A 14,287-nucleotide genomic window follows, 5' to 3' on the forward strand; every position below is an offset into this window, starting at 1 on the left:
CAACATTACCAGCTATACTAACCTAGTAAAGATACAGATAACGATCGACACTCTCACAATTGTGCTAGATGACTTGCCCCTTACAGACTGGAAGAATGGAGGTGTTGTCAATATTGCAGATCTAACTAATGAGAAAGGGATCATTCCCTTTGCTTAATTATCCCAACGCTTTTCCTTATCGGGGAAAAATATATTCCCATACTTACGAATCAAGCACTTTTTAAAGTCTGTGGAGCACTATTATACATACATCCCCTCAAAAGGTATGGAAATACTGGACGGTCCCAACATCATCTAGTAAAGGCATTTCACTGTTTTACTCACTCTTACAAAACAAACTAACCTTTGTGAAACCAGCCTATATTGGTAAATGGGAAAGAGACCTGGGAACACCAATATCAGGTGTGCAATGGCTGAAAGCCATTAAGCATAACTATCAACACTCGAGATGCTCTAATTATTGGGAAACAGCTCAAAAACTACAGCAGAGGTGGTACACCATACCTATTACATAAGTTCTCTGAAACACACAAAGACACATGTTGGCGAGGGTGTGGACAAGTAGGCACGCTCCTCCACACAACCTGGTCGTGCCCGAAGTTACGGAATTTTTGGTCCGCAATGTTCACTTTAATGGCAGACGTAACAGGTGTACATGTTGACTCAAACCCAGCTTTGGCCATCTTGAGTGTTGGTACTGAAAATATCCACCCCTCTCTCAGGCCCATCTGCATGCAAATTATTTTCGCAGCAAGGGCAAGTATAATGAGGTACTGGAAGATAAATGTAATCCCCGATCCTAAGGAAGTAATCAACCAAGTTCATGAAATCTATGTATATGAACAACTGATGATGTCGAAAGATGGCTCTCGGAAAAAATTTAAGGTGGCGTGGCAGCCTTGGTGCACTTACTTCATTATGCCTTAAGCGATGAATTTAAAGATGCGATTTTTTTCTGTTATACTTTTCCAATGTTTAGTTCAGTTGAAACTACAGGAGTGGTGTGTTGGTCCATCTCCCTCCCTGGCACAGGTTGCTCCCAGTTGGGGTGCCTTGGGGGGGATCACCATGTCTACTCCCAACACCATAGCTATAACCTTCGTTTTGGCTTACTGCATTTTTGTACTGATATTACTTACATAGTGAATATTCTGTCTGTTTGTACTATTTGCTTCGTGCTTTTCTCATGTCACAACGCTGTTTGTTGTAACATGACTATTTTTGTATGTATAAAATTTTCATAAATAATTTATTAAAAAAAAAAAAAAAAAGTAAGGGTCCCAACACTGAACCTTGGAGTACACCACTGATAACCTTAGACCATTCATAATACTACTCTCTGAATTCTGTCTTTTAGCCAGTTTTCTATCCATTTACAAACTGATCTTTCCAAGCCTGTAGACTTTACCTTACACATTAGCCGTGTGTGGGGAACTGTGTCACACGCTTTTGCAAAATCCAACTATAATACGTCCACAACCACCCCTCTTTCCAAGTATATGATGTCCACAGCTGCCCCTCTGTCCAAGTATACTGTGTCCACAGCCACCCCTCTGTCCAAGTATACTACGTCCACAACTACCCCTCTGTCCCAGTATACTATGTCCACAGCCACCCCTCTGTCCAAGTATACTACGTCCACAGCCACCCCTCTGTCCAAGTATATGACGTCCACAGCCACCCCTCTGTCCAAGCATACTACGTCCACAGCCACCCCTCTGTCCAAGCATACTACGTCCACAGCCACCCCTCTTTCCAAGTATATGATGTCCACAGCTGCCCCTCTGTCCAAGTATACTGTGTCCACAGCCACCCCTCTGTCCAAGTATACTACGTCCACAACTACCCCTCTGTCCCAGTATACTATGTCCACAGCCACCCCTCTGTCCAAGTATACTACGTCCACAGCCACCCCTCTGTCCAAGTATATGACGTCCACAGCCACCCCTCTGTCCAAGCATACTACGTCCACAGCCACCCCTCTGTCCAAGCATACTACGTCCACAGCCACCCCTCTTTCCAAGTATATGATGTCCACAGCTACCCCTCTGTCCAAGTATACTGTGTCCACAGCCACCCCTCTGTCCAAGTATACTACGTCCACAGCCACCTCTCTGTTCAAGTATACTACGTCCACAGCCACCCCTCTGTCCAAGTATACTACGTCCACAGCCACCCCTCTGTCCAAGTATATGACGTCCACAGCCACCCCTCTGTCCAAGCATACTACGTCCACAGCCACCCCTCTGTCCAAGCATACTACGTCCACAGCCACCCCTCTTTCCAAGTATATGATGTCCACAGCTGCCCCTCTGTCCAAGTATACTGTGTCCACAGCCACCCCTCTGTCCAAGTATACTACGTCCACAACTACCCCTCTGTCCCAGTATACTATGTCCACAGCCACCCCTCTGTCCAAGTATACTACGTCCACAGCCACCCCTCTGTCCAAGTATATGACGTCCACAGCCACCCCTCTGTCCAAGCATACTACGTCCACAGCCACCCCTCTGTCCAAGCATACTACGTCCACAGCCACCCCTCTTTCCAAGTATATGATGTCCACAGCTGCCCCTCTGTCCAAGTATACTGTGTCCACAGCCACCCCTCTGTCCAAGTATACTACGTCCACAGCCACCTCTCTGTTCAAGTATACTACGTCCACAGCCACCTCTCTGTTCAAGTATACTACATCCACAGCCACCCCTCTACCCAAGTATACTACGTTCACAGCCACCCCTCTGTCCAAGTATACTACGTCCACAGCTGCCCCTCTGTCCAAGTATACTACATCCACAGCCACCCCTTTGTCCAAGTATACTGTGTCCACAGCCACCCCTCTGTCCAAGGTTTTACTTACCTCCTCATAAAAAGTGTCTGACAACCTTTGTCTTTCATGAATCCATGCTGTCTGTTGCTTAAAATACTTTTTTCCAGCAAGAACTCATCTATGTGGTCTTTTATTAAACTCTCAAGTATCTTCCCGACTATAAAAGCTAAATTAACAGGTCTATGGTTACTTAGTAAAGACTTTGATCCCTTTCCTAATATAGTCACCACATTGCCCTACGCCAATCCAGTGGTACTATTCCGGTCATTAAGAATGTCATTTTCTTTCTATTGGGACTACATGGCTATAATGTACTTTTCTGTCTCTCTGTATTTCTGTTGTTTCCAAAAAGCAAGAAAGACTCAGCCATGTGTCCAGTAGGTTATGGGCCCAGCTATAGTCAACGTACTAAACACTGCTGCAAATTACAGCAAAATTGTCTTTGAAAAAGAAAAAGGTCAGAAAGGATGCGTGATGATTATTAACCACCAGAGGCAGAGCTGCTACTCAATGGTCTCTTGGACAGCTATGAGAGACTTGTTACAGTACTTGATGGTCACCCAGAGGATGAGATTACCCTAGAATATGTTAAAGGTAACCTTGTAGATGAATACAAGAGAAACACAGAAACTGCAGAATTCAATAAAGCATTACCATTGCTTTTTTTATCAGCTTCCTTTACAACTACCTGCGCCCTATTCATGGGAAATTTCGCTAACCTTGCCAGGTCATTCTAAATATTGCCACTTTAAAGCAAAAAAACACCAAAAAAGGGAAGCTCCACTTATTTGTCTCCTCTCCCCCTCCGGTGCCACATTTGGCACCTTTCAGGGGGGAGCGGGTACCTGGTTATGACCGGTACCCACTCCCACTTCCAGGGTGATCTCACCACAGAAGTTTGACCCCTCCTCCTCCTTCCCTCACCACCAGGCCATTAACAAGGAGCAGCGCACTTCATGCTTGCGCAGTAGGGAACCGCCTGTTAGACTTGTGCATGGCAGAAAATTTTGTTTTGTTTCTCTTTTATTCATGAAATATATAATTTTGTTCTGTTATATGCTACGTTAATATCGTTTTCGGATAATTCGTTATTTCAGTAGATTATAGATATAGATATTCATTGTATTCATTTCCGCATAATTCATTATTTATGTATATATATATATTTGTGATAATGAATCGTATTTCTGAAAGTTGTTTGTTTATTCAATCCATTAACACACACAATGACAATATCTCTTCTGCTGCTTCTCAAAACTCGTCTCTTCTGCTTAAATGCAATACAACGCCCTTCTCAGGAATACACTTTGCCAGTGGTTGTGCTGTGTCACTGCTGCTGGTACCTGGAGGAACCTGATGTTTAGAATCCATTAGCACACACACATACAATATCTCTTCTGCTACTTCTCAAAACTCCTCTCCTCTGCTCAAATACAACACCCTTCTCACTCTGTTCTCAGGAATGCACTTTGCCAGTATTAGTAATCCAACCTCCAGCACAAAATGAATCAGCTGATTGGGCTGTAAGATTTACTCCAAGTCAACCTGCTGTTTCATTAGACCTTTAACGAATTAACGAATCAAGGCAAATGAATTTGTTATTTTCGTTATAATTTCTTTCGTATTAGCTGATATTTGTTTTTTTTTTTTATTTGGACATTTGGATGCATCCGAATGCCTGAAAGATGTAAAATGTGTCAGAATTTCAATTCATTATGAAGCGAATTGCACATGTCTATCGAGTGTAAAGTCGCAAGGCTTCACTATTGGTTTCCCTTACAAGCAACGGCGGTGGCAGCACCTGAGAGCCGATGGAAAAATCGGCTGGGGTGAAGATACCGCTGCATTCGTGGACAGGTAAGTGTCCTGATATTAAAAGTCAGCAGCTACAGTATTTGTAGTTGCTGACTTTTAATTTTTCTGAAGGAGCCTGCACCTCCTCTCTAAGTACATGCTGCCAGGCCGAAACAGATTCTTAATGGATTACTGCCAGTTCGAAGGTTCACAAACTTCAGACCAGCTCTGAGCTGGCATACAGAGAAGAGTAGGATATGTCTGTGTTGGGAAGCTGTCATGTATGTCACCCCGCACAGGGCTCTATCCTCAGGCCTGAGTCAGCTGTTGGCCTGAAGATTCCCTGGCCCAAACTTAAATGGAAACAAAGGGGGCAGGGATACCAGTCATTGGATAGGTGGAACCTGAGACTACTTTTCCATAAGGTCCTTCTTACTTTTGATTGACAGCGGATGACAGAGAGCAGATTTGAAAGCACTGGACTGAATAGTGGCTATGGATCCACCCTCTGCTGTCCATCAACAGCAAGGTGGACCTGATGAGGAACTAATCTCTCAGTTCCCCATCAGACTACAACCACCCAGTCCAATACGGATCAACCCCAGTATCAGGCCCCAACAGTTTCTTGTAACTGTCTCAGATACAAGTACCAACAAATTTGGTGTGGCAGCCCAATGAAATTCTAAAGAGTGTCTGTGACACCCTTCATGAATTCCCCCAAAGTGCTAACAGTGAAAATGCTCATGAAACCGATTCAGCACTAAGAAACATGTGAATTTTTTTGTGTGCAAAAAGGCAGGTCACCAAATTGCAAACTGCAGGAATTTGGAAACCAGAAGAGACAAGTTAGACAACTCAAGGCCAAAAATGGAAATAGAAGATGTTTCAAATACTGAATACAACTTTCACCCAATAAACAATGATAATGAACACTTTGGTCAGGAGTATGTAATGTACAGAGCTCAAGGGTCCGACACATGCAATGTAAAGAGTGGAGGAGTCCGGAGTATCCAATGGTCAGAGTGCAGGGGTCAGGAGTATGTAATGTACAAAGTGTGGGGGGTAAGGAGAATGTAATGTACACAGTGGAGGGTCAGGAGTAATGTATGCAGTGCAAGGGATAGGAGTGTGTAATGTAAAGAGTATAGGGGGCATGGGTATGTATTTGTTAGCATACAAGGTTTGTATTTAATCAGCAACAACCACTGTATGTCATTGCTGTGTGCCTATTACATCGTATGACCACTAGATGGCAGTGTTACATTTGTGAGTTCATGTTTTGTCTATGCCTCAAAAAGGTAATAAAGAAGAGTTCCTGCTCCGAAAAAAAAGCAGTGTTCAGTGAAACAACAGACTGTCTGCCTGTACTTTGTTTAGCCCCAAAAGGTTATATCTAACAGGTTATGGGCCCAGGACATGTTACAGAAGCCCAGGATATAATACAGATTACCCCTGGATATAGCCAGATACAGTGAGCTAAAGCAAGTGAGTACAGGAGACAGCAACAGAAAGACAAACAGCAGAAATGGCTGCTGCCATCCCCTCAGCAAAGTTCTCAATTGCAAATCTGACAAATCAGAACTACCAATCTTGGAAATTCAAGATGAAAATGCTTCTTATAAGAGAAGGTACGTGGAAATGTATAAATGAATCAAGACCTGCACAGCCCACAGAGGAGTGGTTAGACAGAGATCAGAAAGCACAGAGCACAATCTCCCTGTGCATAGATGATGATCAAATCATACATATATGTAACTGTCAGACCGCTAAAGACATGTGGGAAGAGTTACAGAAAGCACATGAAAGAGTTAATCTCAGCAATAAACTGTATTTAATCAGAAAGCTCTATCAAACTAAGCTACAGAAAGACCAGGATATGCAGGACTATATAAGACAGACCTTAGAGATGGTGGAGAGACTGAGAGGGATTGGAGAAGAGATAAAAGATTTCCATGTTGCAGCGCTGTTATTAAGTGGACTTCCTGAAAGTTATGAGACACTTGTCACAGCACTAGATGCACGTTCAGATGATGATCTGACACTGGAATATGTTAAAGGCAAGCTTGTGGATGAATACAAGCGCAAAACTGAGAGCATGAGTAATGTGAGTGTGTGTTCAGAGACAGCTTTAAAGACAAAATTCAAAAATAAACACAGTAACGTGCAGCTAGAAAAGCGGGAATGCTTTGTGTGCAAGAAACCAGGACACCTAAAAGCAGATTGTAGAATCTGGAAAGCTAGAATGCAAAAACAAAGTGCATTGCAACAAGCTAAGAATGTCATAGAAACGAAGGAGTATGCATTCGGATCCAAAAATGGTGTCACCTCTGTGCAAGCATGGTGTGTGGACTCAGGTGCTACAAGTCACATGACAAATGACCGAAGTTTCTTCACTCAGCTTGATGAAAGCAAAACAGAAGGGATAACTACAGCTAATGGACAATTTATGAAATCAGTGGGAATAGGAGATGGCTTTCTATACTGTCCAATCTCTCCAGATATCACTAAAAAGATCTATATGAGGAATGTTCTGTATGTGCCAGATCTTGAAAGCAACCTTTTGTCAGTAAAGAAACTCACTAACCAAGGCAATGTAGTCACATTTCAGGGTGACAGTTGTATCATAACAAAAGGGGATTGCTTGCTTGCAAAGGCTAAAATCATAGATGAACTGTATCAGCTGAACTGCAGTGAAATGGTTAAAATAGGCAAAGAGGATAAACATTCAAACTGCATCCACACTTGGCACAGACGATTGGGGCACAGAAATTCTGATACAATAAAGAAAATAGTTGAGAATAACTATGCAAGTGGTATTAAGATTAATCCATGTGATCACATAATGATTTGTACCAGCTGTATTAAAGGAAAAATGGCAAGGACACCTTTTCCCAAGCAGACCAACAGCAAATCCCAAAAACCTCTGGACTTAATACATTCAGATCTTTGTGGTCCAATGAAAACTATGACTCCAGGAAAGAAAAAATACTTCCTGACCTTCATTGATGATTACTCCAGGTATACCGCAGTATTTCTACTTCACAATAAAGATGAAGTGCCAGAGAAATTAGAAGAGTATCTCGCTCAAGTAAATAATATTTTTGGCGGAATGCCCAGAGTACTACGAACAGATAATGGCTCAGAATATACAAGTGGTAAAACACAAGCCATTCTCAGGAAGCATGGAATTATGTTCCAGACAACAGTTCCATATAACCCAGAGCAAAATGGAGTTGCAGAGAGAATGAACCGCACACTGTGTGAAAGTGGGAGGAGCATGCTATTTGATGCTGATATGCCAACTACATACTGGGGAGAAGCTATCACAACTGCGTGTTATCTTCAAAATCGTTTGCCGGGAAAAGCAACAACAAAAACTCCATATGAACTGTGGAACAAAATGGAAACCAGATTTAAGACACATCAGAATTTTTGGAAGTAAAGCCTATGTACACATTCCAAAAGAAAAATGTACAAAATGGGATGCATGTGCAAAAGAAGGTGTGCTTGTGGGGTACAGTGAATCTCAAAAAGGATACAGGATTTTACATCAAGACACGAACAAAGTAACAGTCAGCAGAAGTGTGATTATTGATGAAAGTTCTGTGTGCTCAAAGTTTGAACAACAGACTCAAACTTTTCAAACTGAGAAAGAATCAACATCAGTCACTCAAGAAAATAAGGAAAGTGATACAGAAATAGAAATAACTGCAGAAGAATCAAAAACTGAAACTGAACCAGAAATACCTTCAGTCAGAAAATCAACCAGAATCAATAAAGGTGTTCCAGCTGAACGTTTATCTTACATAGCTCGCAGAGCTGTTCAAACTGAACCAGGTTCATGGAAAGAGATGCAGAAACTGCCAATGCATGAGAAACAAGTATGGTATAAAGCCGCTGATGAAGAAATGACATCACTCAAAGATCTCCAGACATGGACACTTTCAGAGCTACCTCAAGGTAAACATGCCATAGGATATAAATGGGTTTTTAAAACCAAATGTAACTCTGAAGGGAAAGTCTGTCGGTACAAGGCAAGGCTGGTTGCTAAAGGTTACTCACAGAAGTTCGGTGAGGACTATGATGCTACTTTTGCTCCAGTTGCTAAACAAAGTACTTTCAGAACACTAATGACAGTGGCTGCCATGCGTACAATGATTGTGAAACATCACGATATTAAGACAGCTTTTCTTAATGGTGATATTGAAGAAGAAATCTACATGTCACAGCCAGAAGGATATTTGAAAAAGGGACAAGAGCATCTTGTCTGCAAGTTGAATAAATCTCTTTATGGCCTTAAACAATCAGCTCGAGCATGGAACCTGAAGATTAATCAAGTTCTACTAAATGAAGGATTTACAAGAAGCAAAGCTGATCCGTGCCTATATGCTAAACAAGTAGACACTGAGTGGATGTATCTGCTAATTCATGTAGATGACCTGATCATTGCTCACAAAAACGACAATGAAATTGCAAAGTTAACAGGAGTACTCAACAAGCACTTTGAAACTAAAGACCTATGTGAAGTGACATATTATCTTGGAATTGACATCCAGCGTGAGAAAGATGGAAGTTTCCTGTTGAATCAGAGTGCAAAAATTGAATCTATTCTTCAGCAATTCAACATGACAGAGGCGAAAGGAGCAAGCACACCTATGGATACAGTCTATCCAAAGTTAGAAGGAGAAGATGATCTTCTCACATCCAATGAACAATACAGACAAGCAGTGGGGGCACTTCTCTACATTGCAACCACTACACGTCCAGACATTGCAGCCAGCATGTCTCTTCTTTGCAGGCGAGTTGATAAACCACGTCAAAGAGACTGGAATGCGATCAAAAGAGTTATGAGATATCTGAAACAGACAAAAGACTTAAATTTGAAACTATCAGCAAGTGGTAGTTTAAACCTTGTGGGATATGTGGACTCCGATTGGGCAGGTGATCACAGCACACGCAAATCCACAAGTGGTTACTTATTAAAATTGGGAGACAGTCCTATATCATGGTCCAGCAAGAAACAGATGTCAGTGGCATTGTCCTCTACAGAAGCTGAATACATATCTGCAGCTTATGCCAGTCAAGAAGTTGTGTGGTTACAGCAATTACTCAAGGATCTTGGAGAAGCAACATCAGAACCTACCGTCTTATTTGAGGACAATCAGGCTTGCATTAAGCTTGCAACAAGTGAGAAAATTAATGGAAGAACCAAGCACATCGATGTCAGACATCATTACATTCATGACTTAGTTGATCAGAAAGTGATTGTACTTGTGTATTGTGAGTCGGAAAAAATGATTGCTGACGCTTTGACAAAGCCACTAGCTAGAACCAGATTTGTGGATCTTAGATCAGAAATGGGATTGACATAGATAGTAGTTGTTGAGTGGGGGTGTTAGCATACAAGGTTTGTATTTAATCAGCAACAACCACTGTATGTCATTGCTGTGTGCCTATTACATTGTATGACCACTAGATGGCAGTGTTACATTTGTGAGTTCATGTTTTGTCTATGCCTCAAAAAGGTAATAAAGAAGAGTTCCTGCTCCGAAAAAAAAGCAGCGTTCAGTGAAACAACAGACTGTCTGCCTGTACTTTGTTTAGCCCCAAAAGGTTATATCTAACAGTATTGTACAGAGTGCAGGGATTTGGGGTATGCAATGTACAGAGTGGAGGGGTCAGGAGTATGTAATGTACAGAATGCAGGGGCCAAAAGTATGTAATATATAAAGTGTGCGGGTAGGGAGAATGTAATGTACAGAGTGAAGGAGTATGTAGTGTACACAGTGTGGGGGGGGGGAGGGGATCAGGAGAATGTAATGTATGCAGTGCAAGGGATAAGTGTGTGTAATGTAAAGAGTATAGGGGTCAGCGGTATGTAATGTAAAGAGTGCAGGGGTCTGAAGTATTCAATGTACAGAGTGACCCTATGAATGAATTAATGGCAAAAATATGTTTCTGTTTCTTTCAGCTGAAAAAAGAGGACAGTGTCCGTCGCCCCCGCCCTTTGTACGGCCGCCAAATCAGGGCGTACCTGGATGTCATGGCAACAGATTCCCCTGCGAGGAAGATGAAGACTGTGGAGGTCAGCAGAAGTGCTGCAGTGAAATTTGCGGCAATACTTGCCGGTACCCTTTGGGTAAGTCAACCCTACTTGTAAAATTTTGATGAGGGACCTCCCAGCAACCTCTCTGTGCAGCTCCTGAAATTTTCAAATGGGACTGTCAATGGGTTCTAATCCTCCCCCACTACATCAAAAACTAGAAGAAAAGTTATTGGCTTGATGTACACTTTAACATAAAGTATGCCAAAGGGTTCACGCACATGGACATTTTTTAGGCATACAGACGCTGCTGATTTCTTGCACCCTGGGAGCTGCAGTTGCCACTTAAAACCTACCATAAAAGTGAAAAGCTATGTGCAGCACCTGCGGCAAGAAAGAACTGGCTTTTCCAGTCTGTGGCACACCATTAAAGTCCATGACAAGTGTAACTTTATTGTTTTGGACAGACCAAGCCCCACCAGGAACCTCCTCCTCTTTTTTCATTATTTCAACCAGACTAGGTTTAACGTTGCCATCTCTAAGTTTAAGCCCGGGCTTGAGTGAAACACATCAGTGGGGGAGATTTGAGGTGAGGAATTGTTTGTCTGTTGAGAACAATAAAGTTATAGTTGCCTCCAGCTCTCATCTTTTTTTTTTGTTATGTGCCGATAGCTTGGGGCATAGGAGGAGCCTTTGTTAGGCTTGGCACCCACCAAGAGGTTGACCCAATGGAAAAGTCTTGGGAGTGGCAAATATATCTTTATTAGTATGCCCAGATCACAAATGAGTAACAGGAGAGCTGCCGTTGTAGTCCATACACTGCCAGGGACCAGTGCTGGGGATAGGAGTTCCCAGTGAAGAGCAACAGTGCAGGGAATTAACTAAATTTACTCAGTAGCTCCCCAGCATTTTTCTGAATTAACTGACCTTTTCTGAAGTAAAAGATCTAAAGGCTTTAGTCTAAATTCTAAGCAACTACACTTCCCTATCCAACAAGGAGCATTTATGTTTGTTCTGCCTGAATGCTGGCAAAATCAAATGTCACTAGGATATTTTCTCTTCAGGTTGGAAGTTCTTTAGTCATGAAAATAGTGTGAATATCCAGAACTGTCCTGCCACCCATTGTCGGCTCTGTGTGGATTACAGAGCGATGGCTGGGGGAACAAAAGGCTCCTAAATAGTGAGACCACCACGGACCGAATTGGACAGTGACTCAGTCCGTGTTTGGACTGCAGTCTGCAATTTAGCGATCCCCTCTGTACATCCCTTCAGCTGATCTCCACAGTCTCCTGCTGTCTCCATCTTGCGGCTTACCTGCCGCTATCCAAGGGCCTTCCCAGCCAAATGGATGTCCTCTCCCAGCAGCTCCTACAGCCTGATCATAGAGACCCAGCTGTAACCCTGTTGAGCTCTGCATAGTTTCCACCAGGATACATGTTTTTACAATTTCACCAAATGTGAGTGCCACATACGTAAGGGACCACATACAAGACTTTAGTAATGAAAACGGTATTATTAGTAGTAATCAGCATGGATTTCATGGAAATCCATGAAAAATTGTTCTTGCCAAACCAATCTATTAACCTTCTACGATGAAGTGAGCTGCCACCTAGATAAAGGAAAGCCTGTGGATGTGGTGTATCTGGACTTTGCAAAGTCACCGTTCCCCACAAACGCTTACTGTACAAACTAAGGAAGGTAGGTATGGACCATAAGGTGAGTACCTGGATAGAGAACTGGCTCCAGGGGAGAGTCCAGAGGGTGGTGATAAATGGGGAGTACTCGGATTGGGCGGGTGTGGAAAGTGGGGTCCCCCAGGGTTCTGTCCTGGGACCAATCCTGTTTAATTTATTCATAAATGATCTAGAGGAGGGGATATCTAGTACAATCTCAGTATTTGCGGATGATACTAAACTAAGCAGGCCAATATCTTCAGGATGTGGAAACCCTACAAGCGGACCTGAACAAAATAACGGGGTGGGCAACTACATGGCAGATGAGGTTGAAAGTTGAAAAATGTAAAGTAATGCACTTGGGCGTCAGAAACACGAAAGCAAGCTACTCACTGGGGGAGGGGCGGGGGGCGAACCTCTGGGTGAGTCTAGGATGGAAAAGGACCTGGGGTACTGGTAGACAACAGGCTTGGCAGTGGCATGCAATGCCAAGCCGCTGCAAGCAAAGCCAACAGAATACTGGCATGTACTGTATAAAAAAGGGGATTCACTCCAGAAATAAAGAGATTATTCTTCCACTCTACAAGACTCTGGTTCGGCCACATCTGGAGTATGCTGTCCAGTTCTGGGCACCGGTCCTCAGGAAGGATGTGCTGGAATTGAAGAGAGTCCAGAGAAGGGCAACAAAAATAATTAGGGGAATGGAGGGCATCGGCTATGAGGAAAGACTACAAGCACTGAACCTATTCTCTCTGGAGAAGAGACGATTGAGGGGGATATGATATCAATGTACAAATACTGTACTGGTGACCCTAGCATAAGGAATAAACTTTTAAGAGAAAGGGAATACAATGAGACACGTGGCCACTCACTAAAATTAGAGGAAAATAAATATTTTTTATGCAATGTTTTAACCCTTTTTTTATTTTTTCCCCCTTTTTTATTTTAAGATTTTTTTTTTTTACATACTCTCCTTGGGGTAGTTCAGTGTCACCATATTGGGGGGTAATCATGGGTTCAATTTTTTTTTCTTTTTCTTTTTACACTATGATTGCTTATAACAGTGATGATCACAGTTATAAGCAATCATTTTAGCTGTCATGAATGGCTTTCATTCATGACAGCTTGCTTACTATTGTGATGCGTGATTTGGCTACAGCTAATCACATGGTACAGGGTGCTGTTATTGGCCCAGGTACCATGTGATAGCTGTGGGAAACTCACAGCATCAAAATAGTAAGTAAAACATTCATGAATGGAAGGGCATTCATGACTGTTTTGTTTACATCATAATCATGTGATCGCTATGACCAATAATAGAGATCACATGATACCCCGGCTTCTAACAGTGGCTGGGTACATAGCGGCGTAATCTACTGTGTTCACTACGGGTGCCTGCAGCTGCAGTAAATTTACTATTAGCGGGTGGCAAGTGGTTAAAGTTAACTGTGTGGCTATAAATCTGGGATGTGTTTCTGACACACTTTAGAACTAAAGAAGCTACTTGGATAAGCAATAAATCATCATCAATATTATAGAAAAGTTCTAGTTAACCACTTTACCACCGGAGGATTTTCCTGCTAAAAGACCAGGGGTTTTTTTGCGATTTTTTTCTGCGTGACTGTAACGGACAATTGCGCGGTCGTGCGACGCTGTACCTAAACGAATTTCACGTCCTTTTTTTCCCACAAACAGAGCTTTCTTTTGGTGGTATTTGATCACCTGTGCGATTTTTTGATCACGCGCTATAAACAAAAAAAGAGCGTAATTTTTGCAAAAACAACAATATTTTTCACTTTTTTTTATATGAAATTCCCCCAAAAAAATGTAAAAATCAAAATTTTTTAACATTTTCGGCCAATTTGTTTTACGCTACCTATGTTTGGTAAAAAAAAATCGCAAAAAGCGTATTTTGATTGGTTTGCGCAAAAGTTATCGCGTTTACTA

The 14,287-nt window shown here is 42.3% G+C and overlaps 1 pseudogene across 1 annotated transcript; it reads left to right on the plus strand.

The window, feature by feature from the left end:
- Positions 1–9,249: 9,249 nt before the first annotated feature.
- Positions 9,250–9,874, plus strand: LOC309550902 (annotated as a pseudogene). Its single transcript has one exon. The product of its transcript is annotated as an uncharacterized misc_RNA (transcript).
- Positions 9,875–14,287: the final 4,413 nt, after the last annotated feature.

Source organism: Pelophylax lessonae, assembly GCF_965119305.1.
Source record: "Pelophylax lessonae genome assembly, chromosome: 3".
NCBI classification, from domain to species: domain Eukaryota; kingdom Metazoa; phylum Chordata; class Amphibia; order Anura; family Ranidae; genus Pelophylax; species Pelophylax lessonae.